We start from the raw sequence: 9,081 nt of genomic DNA on the forward strand, positions 1-9,081 counted from the left end.
AAATCTACACTACAAGAAAAAATTGAATTATATACAACCAAAATCCGTATATAAAGCCAAAAATCCGTATATAACACTTGGTTACATACGGCTTACATACGGACAAAAATCCGTATATAAAACTGTCGTAGCTAAATTATATACGGATATATCCGTATATAATTTATATATGGATTTTTTGTATATAAATTATATACGAAAAAATCCGTATATAAAATCCGTATGTAATTTACATACGAAAAAATTCGTACGTAAAACCCGTATGTAATTTACATACGGAAAAATCTGTATGTAACTAATGGTTTTATAAAAAAAATAATAAATGATCTCACATCTACACCCAATAACCAACAGTTCCATATACTGATAAAAGGCAAATAAAACTTTCAAATTATAAAAAATAATTCCAAATATCTGTCAGTTTTAAATGCCAAATAAAACTGGAGAATTACAAATTATGTCTCCTTGCATAACTGAGATAAACTACTCTTCTATCACAATAAGATCAAGCAAACGTTGATAAAATGTTCTTCTTCAGAGTGAATTCATCTGATTTTGCTAGGCTGATTGACTGCTTCAAAAGACCGAAAACTTCAATCAGAGGAGTAATCCAATTTACTAACTATAGTTTAAAATGACAGATTTGCACCAATTGATTACATATCAGACCATCACACTCTTACCTAAACCTTCAATGAATAAAATCCAAGTACATCATTTACAATTTACATAATCACCACTAGTGCAGTGAAATGAAGATGTCTTAATTGTAAATTGAAAATTTAATAAGCATTTGAATAATTGAAATTAAAAATCTTAGTTTTATTGAAGTCTACAGCAAGAGAATTCCATTTCTATCATATCAAATTCCTTTGAAGCAATACAACGGAAAGTACAAGGAAAGGCTTGGTCACATTTAATAAATAAGAGTAGCAAAGGGTTCTACCAATATACTCATTATCTTTATCTTTATGCTATGCAGCATGGATATGACCAGAATCTCATGTTATAATCATAATGACAAATCAGTAAGAAAATAGTTTCCATACTATTCCATTCCATGGAGTGAAACGTGCTTAATAATACATTATGATATGCACTTGATTACATTAATCTCCAAAACATTTATGATATCAAACAAGAGAAAGTCATCAATTACCTTCTCAAGCATGCGGTCCAGACGAAGAATTTCATTCTTTGCATAGTCTACCCTTTTCCATACTCTTCTTGGCAAGTTTTAAGTAAAGGCTGCCATATCTGGCCATAACAGAAGAGGACAAATGTCAAAAAAACAAAGAAGTAAATATTTATAATTAAAGAAAAACTTTGGGTAAATAGTTATGGCTTTCTGATGAGTCGATATTTTATTGACTTTACTTAGTTTATTGTGCTAGAATTAATCAGGGAATTGTGCTTAATTTTCTGGTATTTTCCCGTTTTTCCTAAATATGCTTAATTTGACCGGAAATTCTAATTTTAATTAATTTGAATTTTCTGAGCTAATTATTTGCAGGGAAAATTTTGGAAACACAATTTGGGACATTTGGAGGTTAAATGAGAAATGGCAATTGGCCCAAAGGCTTGGAGGTGTTGACATCAATTGGAGAGGTGCAACTGGGTGCCACGGCCCAACCTTAAAAAATGCTGCAGTGAATTGTTGTTCCGGTTTGAAGGAATTTAAGTTCTTTTCTAAGAGTGGTTGCACGTCTGTGAAGCTGGATAATGAGAAAAGAAAAAAAAACACACGCCACCTCCTGCTGCTTTCATGGCCCAGCAAATTCATGCTACCAGCAGCAGCTTCACTCCACGCTCCACGAACACAGTCTTCACGGTCAAAGCCCAACAACAGCACTTTTCCATCAGCAGCTGCCAGCAAGGAGTTGGGCTGGAGAGTTGCTGTCACGGGCTGAAGAAAAAAAACACATGACCTGATCCAAAAAGCACGTGAGGAAGTGGATGATTCACCTTAGAAAAGAGCTAGAGCAAGCCGTCACCAGAGAGCTCTTTTCTTTAACGCTTTGGTTGGAAAAACTAGGGGCAGCACGTAGCAATGCAAAGGCCCATGGACAATTAAATTGTAGAAACAACACGTGAGCTAAAAAAGAGACACAGAACCCTAGACGTATTCCGAGGATAGCCGCCAGACGTATAGAGAGACATCATCTTGCATTTAGAAAAGCACACAGAGACATTGAGAGATGGAGGGTTACGGCTGAATTTTGATTCCAGCACAGGATAACAGCTAGCTTCTATTACAATAATTTTGCTTGCTTTTGCTGACTTCAACTTTAGAAGAACACCTTTGCATTTAAATATATTTCAGCATTTTTTTTATTGGATATCTTGGTTCCAGCGTTGGTGTGCACATGTTTTATTCAACTGTTACATTGATTTTCATATTTTTTCAATACGAGAAAATGCGTAGATTTTATTATCTTTGTTATTCCTTTTCTTTGAAAATGTTGCACGGTGATTAGATAGAAGCATGAGCTGCACACTGATTGCTCATTTAATTTTATTTTTTTTATTAGCCGAGACACATTTCTTTGTTTGGATATTATTGTTATTAAAATATTCAAGTTAAGTAGCTTACAATTTTTATATTTTCTCACGCATTTTAGTTGTTCTGGTGATGGATGGCGTTGAAAGCTGTTACAATGTGCTTTACAATTTCTTTTATTTTATTCTCTGCATTTTCAATTGCTTAACCCCTTTTAGCATTAAAGCTTTATTCTCATAGTGTATTTCATTTTTATTAAGTGTTTCTTTATTATCTATTACAATTTAATTAGTTTAGACAACTTGCTTTAACATGTTCAATTTAATCTTTTCGTTTACTATGTTATCTGTTATGTTTGGTTTATCGTTTCAGTTCACTATGATGTTTATTCTGTCCAGTTTCTTTATTTTCCTACATTTCAAATTTCCTCACTTGCCTTAGAGATCATTCGGTCTTAATGTAGAACCGTTCGGTCATCTGTAGGACCGTTCGGTCTTCATGTTTTGTTCAGTTATTTTAGTATTTTCAATTATGTCTGGTTGTACTTAATTTCCAGTTTTAATTTAGTTTAATTCTCCTCGCAAAAACATTTTCACAACCCCCCACTACGTGTTTGTCCTGATTCTCGAACCACAGTTTGGTCCTTGAGAGACGACCTAGGAGTCACTTCCTAGTCTATACTGCATTCCTAATATGCAATCAAATTTGTATGGGTTGCAACAACCCATCACTTTCCAATAATCACAATTGAAAATAAAACCAGAGAAAACCATCACATAGCAGAACGGAACCATAAAATCATTCAAACCTGGCAGCAGAACCCTTTAGCTTCTTAACTTCCTCCTCAAGCTGGGAATATACTGTCTTTTTGTCATTATCATCCGCACTCACAAACTCCTTCACCAAGCCATCCAGAGATTCTACAATACCAGCCTGCACTAAGAATAAATAGTCATTATAATGATATTATTCCAGTCTCTTTCATTTTAATTAACATATGTGATTAACTAACTTTAGAACTAAGCTACCCTTTCTCATCACGGTATGTACCACATTTCTCATTGATTAAGGCTACAAAATCATCCAAACTACGACCACCACTATAATCTTCACCAACTTTATTGCTCTTAGAAAAACTTCAGCGTAGGGTAACCAGTAACACCATATCTGTATTGGAAAATTTCCAAATTAGGCACGTGTATTTCTTAAATACAATATCAACCTATTTTAAATAGGAGATAAATCAAAATGCCACCGCACTCACTTCTCAGCAAAATTCTTATACTTGTCAGCATCTACATTGGCTATAACTACTTCTTCATCCAGGTTAAATGTTTCAACAACCTTTCCATAAGTATGAAAATAGTAAAATCTTTATCAGGACAGGGTAGACCTTTGACATAATCACGGGCAGGTGAAGCTTATTAAGATAAAATAACCATAAGCTATAATAGGAGTCTAAAGACCAAAGAACATCCTTACAGTGGCAAGGGCCTTGTAGTGACCACACCTGTAAAACATTATAAATTTATCAAGAAAAATATTGAAAATAAAAATTTAAAATGAAAAAAATTACAGATATAAAAAGTTAATTACAATATAAATGTGTAGATAATATTAGTTATAAGAATATAGGTAAAATACCTTTTTTTGTCCCAGTTTTGGTTACAAATATTCGAAATGGTCCCCATTTTATTTTTCTGTTTAATATAGTCCTAAAAAATGTAATTATGTTCAATTTAGTCCTTTTTCTGTTCAATGTAATCCTAAAGAACGTAATTTGTGTTCAATTTAGTCCTTTTTACAAACTCCGTGAACCACAAACAAGGACTAAATTGAACACAAATTACGTTCTTTAGGACTACATTGAANATAAAAAGGACTAAATTGAACATAATTACGTTCTTTAGGACTATATTGAACAGAAAAATAAAATGGAGACCAGTTTGAATATTCGTAACCAAAACTGGGACAAAAAAAAGTATTTAACCTAAGAATATATAATTAGAAAAATAACACAATAATTTTCTTTCATTTTTAAAACCTTACGATTTACTCTAGAGAATCATATGAAATATCAAATTAATTAGTTGACTAATCATATAAAATATTATATTAATGAGAGTTCATAATTATAATCTCACAAATATTACAAATAATGAGACACATTTGATGAAAGCCATATTCATTGAAACTGATCCATAAACCATTGAACACAACTAGAAGGAACAACCTTTCGGAGAATTAAAATATACATTTACTAAGATAACATTATTTTTCTGTTGAAGAATGTAGTTGATAATTTAGGTTTGTCTGTTGTTTACTCTTTTACTTTTATGGAAGCTTTATGAGGGTGTGTAGTAATTAATTCCAAAGCTTAGAAAAGCTNATATATAAAAAAGTATTAAGTGGAGGGTAAAATATTGGTACATATAAAATGTTGGAATGTAAAATATTACAAAAAAGAAATTTACTTGACTATTTAATGCCTTCAAATTCTTCACCAACTCTGCAATCTCAAACCGCTTCATCTTTGTAGCATGAAGCACCTGCATTAATTGACAAATTATAAATACTATATAGTTAGAACAGTTAACAGAAAACCGATGAAGTCTTTTTTCTTTTCAATTGATTCTTATTCTTATATAAATGATTGAACTGAAACGCAATAAGTAAATTTCTTTATAAACACACTGAGTAATCTAAATAGGTTAAATGGTTATATTGTAGAAACCAAGCCGCCTCTAAAAACAAATAGAAGAAAGAAATCAAGGATATTTTTACTTGTATCATTCTAATCATAAAGCTAAGCATAGAATACATATATTATCTTCTACCTGGATACCGACATGATTGCAGAGATAAAAATCAAATCGAGAACAAACTATAATGTTTAAAAAACTAGCCCCTGCATCATAATTAATATACATTAAAAATACATGCCTATAAAATATAATCCTTAAAGGCTTTTGTCCTGTTACTTTTTCTAAAGGAAATCAACAAATCTCTGCAAAAAAAAGACACAGAAAATATTTGGATACAGGGGAAATTGAAACTTCATTGTCAAAATTCCATCGTTCCAAAACAAAACACAACATTGAGAATTAGAAAAGAGATGTCAAATCTCCAGTATTACCGCTATAACTATCGTCTTAAAGAAGAAAAAAACTGTAGCAATTCGTTTTGCTATCACATTCAAGCATGCAACACCGCTATAATTATCCTCTTCACCCACAAATAGCTCCTCTAATGCCCTTTCATTATTTGTGATGAAAACCTGTATTAACATGACAAAAAGAAAGCCCAAAATTGAAGGCACCCATTAATGAAATGATGATGGCATTAAAAAATAATAAAGAATTCCTAACATGAAGTTGAAAATTGATATTCGAAAAAGAAAGATCTCAACAACCCAGTTCACTAATGCTGAGTTCCTGAATAATATAAAAGATAGACATGAATGGTTAAAATTGCCCATTTGCAAAGATGAATTTCTAATCCACATACTGGTTGTTAACGGAGAGGAAAATTTGATTCATCACTTGAATCTAATTCATGGCTAAGTGTGGAACTTGAGCAAAACAAGTAACATTCTACATATCATAAGTTTTAATATTTATTATTGACCTTATATGGAAAATAATTACCATGCCGAGCAAAGACATTGAAGGGAGAAAAATCTTGAACTGCAGCAAAGAAAAACAAAAACCTCGTGGTAGTATAGCAATTTCACCAGTGGAAACTTTTAATCTTGAACTTTTGAAAGCCTCAATCTTCTTAAAACGCAGCGCCATCGCTTCAATCTCAATCTCCTAACAATGCAACGTTCTGTGCTAAGAATCAGGGTGTTACAATCATAAGAAAGAAGAGAGGGATTTAGGATTTTAAGATTTAGGGATTTAGGGTTTTAAGATTTAGGGATTTTGGGGATAAACAAATCAATTGAGCTTTGAACAAATTAATTATTTCGAAACCCTAGCTACCTTCTCTAGGCTCACCATCTTCGTTGTGTTCGTCACCCGTGTCGACTATGTCCTCATCTCTACTCTCATGCATGGCATTGCCGCTATTTGCCTCGTCAAGCAGGACATATCTTAGACCATCAAATTCTTCTTCTTCCTTTGCATCACCCGCCACTCTAGCCATTGTCGTTCCAATCGTATCCACACAAGTCTAAGCAAGGAATCTTTTATTTAACGGTCTCTCAATCCAAAGAAGCGAACTTAGTGGAGGGTAGGGCAACGAGGGACATGGCGGAAATGGAGGTGACACCGTAGTTAACCCTGAAAAGGTGCGGTAGTGACTGCTCAAAGGAGGCTGTTGTTTTTGGCGTGAAAAAGAAGAAACCCTACGAGGGTTTCATGCTTTGTTAGAACTGATAATGAGTGGCTTAGAGTATATTTTGGAATAGTGGTATAGGAAAAATTGAAAATAAATTCTTACTTTTTTTTTAATAATCAATTAAAAATATCAGTATATAATATTAGTAGATAATAGTTTTTGAAATTATATATGGATTTTATCTCTTACTTACATATTGTATCCTTAGATAAAATTCCCGCTTAATCGTGCCAATATTATATACGAATTTTATATACGAATATATCCGTAGATAAAATCCGTATATAAAATCCGTATGTAACTCATTTTTCATGATCTGTATGAAAAATTTGTATGTAATATCTAAGTTACATACAGATCAAAATCCGTATATAAATATCGGTCAGTAATGAGCTTTTTTCTTGTAGTGCTAGCCATTGTGAGTTCATTTGTTTCTTCTATCCTTGCCCTTATCATGTACAACTCCATCTTTTGTCTATATTGTTCCACAGACATAGATTTTTGTTGGAGTCTTTGGAGCTTATCCATAAGCTCCCTATGGTAGTAAGAAGGAATGTGTCTCCTTCTAAGGGCAGTGATCAAATCATTCCAATATCTTATTTGAGGATTTTGGTGAAGCCTTCTTTCCTCCACTATGGCAGTCCACCAATACATGGCATACCCTTGAAAGCTAAGGGTAGCTAGAGGAACCTTTCTTTCTTCACTGATTTGGTGGCAAGCAAAGAGTTGTTCCACCTTCATTTCCCAGTCTAGAAAGGCCTCAACATAATCTTTCCCATGAAAATGAGGTAGGTTTATATTGACTTCTCTAGGAGGAGGAGGTTCTTGATTTTCCCTCCTATGACTTCTAAAAGAATAGTCCCCATCATAGTCTCCCATTCTAAAATTCTCTACCTCATGATGGGAATCTCCATTTCTACTTCCCCTCATTCTCCCTTGCTCATCTCTCATAACTCTCAACTCATCATGAATTATAGTGATTTGTCTTTCCCTATCTTGTTGAGCATAATCCATCTCTCTTTCATTGTCAATTCTCCATTGAGCTAACTCTCTAAGCTGTTTTGAAATGTCTTTGAGAGTTACTTGTTTCTCAGAATCACTAGCTCTTGGAGATTGATGCCTTGACATTTTTGTATTTCTAAAAGTTGTCTTGTGTTGCAACTACTTAGATTTCACCCAAGAACAATTTCCAGGTAAGGGAGGTGAATCACTAGGATTGCTTAAGTACCAAGCCTTGTCCTTGCCAAAATTGTTCTAGGCTACTCCCTTAGTTGTTGTTACTTGCAAGATTACTTTTAAAATCACAAAAGAAGACTCAAAAGAAAATAAAAAAAACAAAGGAAAACAACAAGTTGGGACTCTAAAATCGGACTCTAGGCGCGCTCCTCGCAACTTAGTAAAAGCAAATGATAAAACTTGAATGGAAATGGAAAAAAGTAAAGGTGAGGTCTCCTAGGTGAGGCTTAGACATTGGATCTAAGACACACTCACCGTCTACCCAATTTTAGGTTGTGAGACTTCTTAACTCTAGTTAACAAATGAGGGAAGAGCATTTGTGAACTCTACCACCTCACTTGCTTGAATTGGCCCTTTACAAGAAAAAACCAAAGAAAAATATTACACAAATTTTCAGCAAGAAAATTAACAATGGAAGGGGATTGGAAGTGCAACTTTGGCTTCTCTTCAAAGGAAACTTGCTTGCACTATATGCAGCCACACAAAACTCACAGTTGCAGAAGAAGTGAAGTTGAACTCTTTAGTGTTTCTCACACGGTCCAGTAGTTGCTAATGCTGCAACTGTGACTGGAATTTTACTGAATTACCGAGCTGCAATCTGCTATGCCAAGCCACTGGAGAGAGAGTTGACTTTTTGGAGTCACTAGATGTGCATGTAAGTGTGCCTTGACAAAGAAGAAGATAGGAGGGTTGTTCAACTTGAAGTGTAGTGATTAAAGTCTTTTTGTTTAAAAGGACTTCATGTTGAGCAACCTTAGGTGGCACACTTGAGTCACCATTCTCTTTTTTCTTGGTTTTTCTCTTTTGGATATGTTCTTGCTTTCTTGTAGCCTTCATTTGTGCTTGATCCTTAGCCACTTGTGTAGGAGTCAAAGGATGAAGCACAAACTTCTTGTCCTTTTGATGGATAGTGATTGTATTGGTTAGACCATGATGGATAGTTTGATGATCAAATTGCCATGGTCTCCCCAATAACACATGACATGCTTCCATGGGAACTATAT

The 9,081-nt window shown here is 33.8% G+C and overlaps 1 pseudogene; it reads right to left on the reverse strand.

Moving 5' to 3' along the window:
• Positions 1-505: 505 nt before the first annotated feature.
• On the reverse strand, positions 506-6,646 carry LOC106753238 (annotated as a pseudogene).
• Between the last annotated feature and the right edge of the window lie 2,435 nt (positions 6,647-9,081).

Source organism: Vigna radiata, unplaced genomic scaffold, assembly GCF_000741045.1.
Source record: "Vigna radiata var. radiata cultivar VC1973A unplaced genomic scaffold, Vradiata_ver6 scaffold_340, whole genome shotgun sequence".
NCBI lineage: Eukaryota > Viridiplantae > Streptophyta > Magnoliopsida > Fabales > Fabaceae > Vigna > Vigna radiata.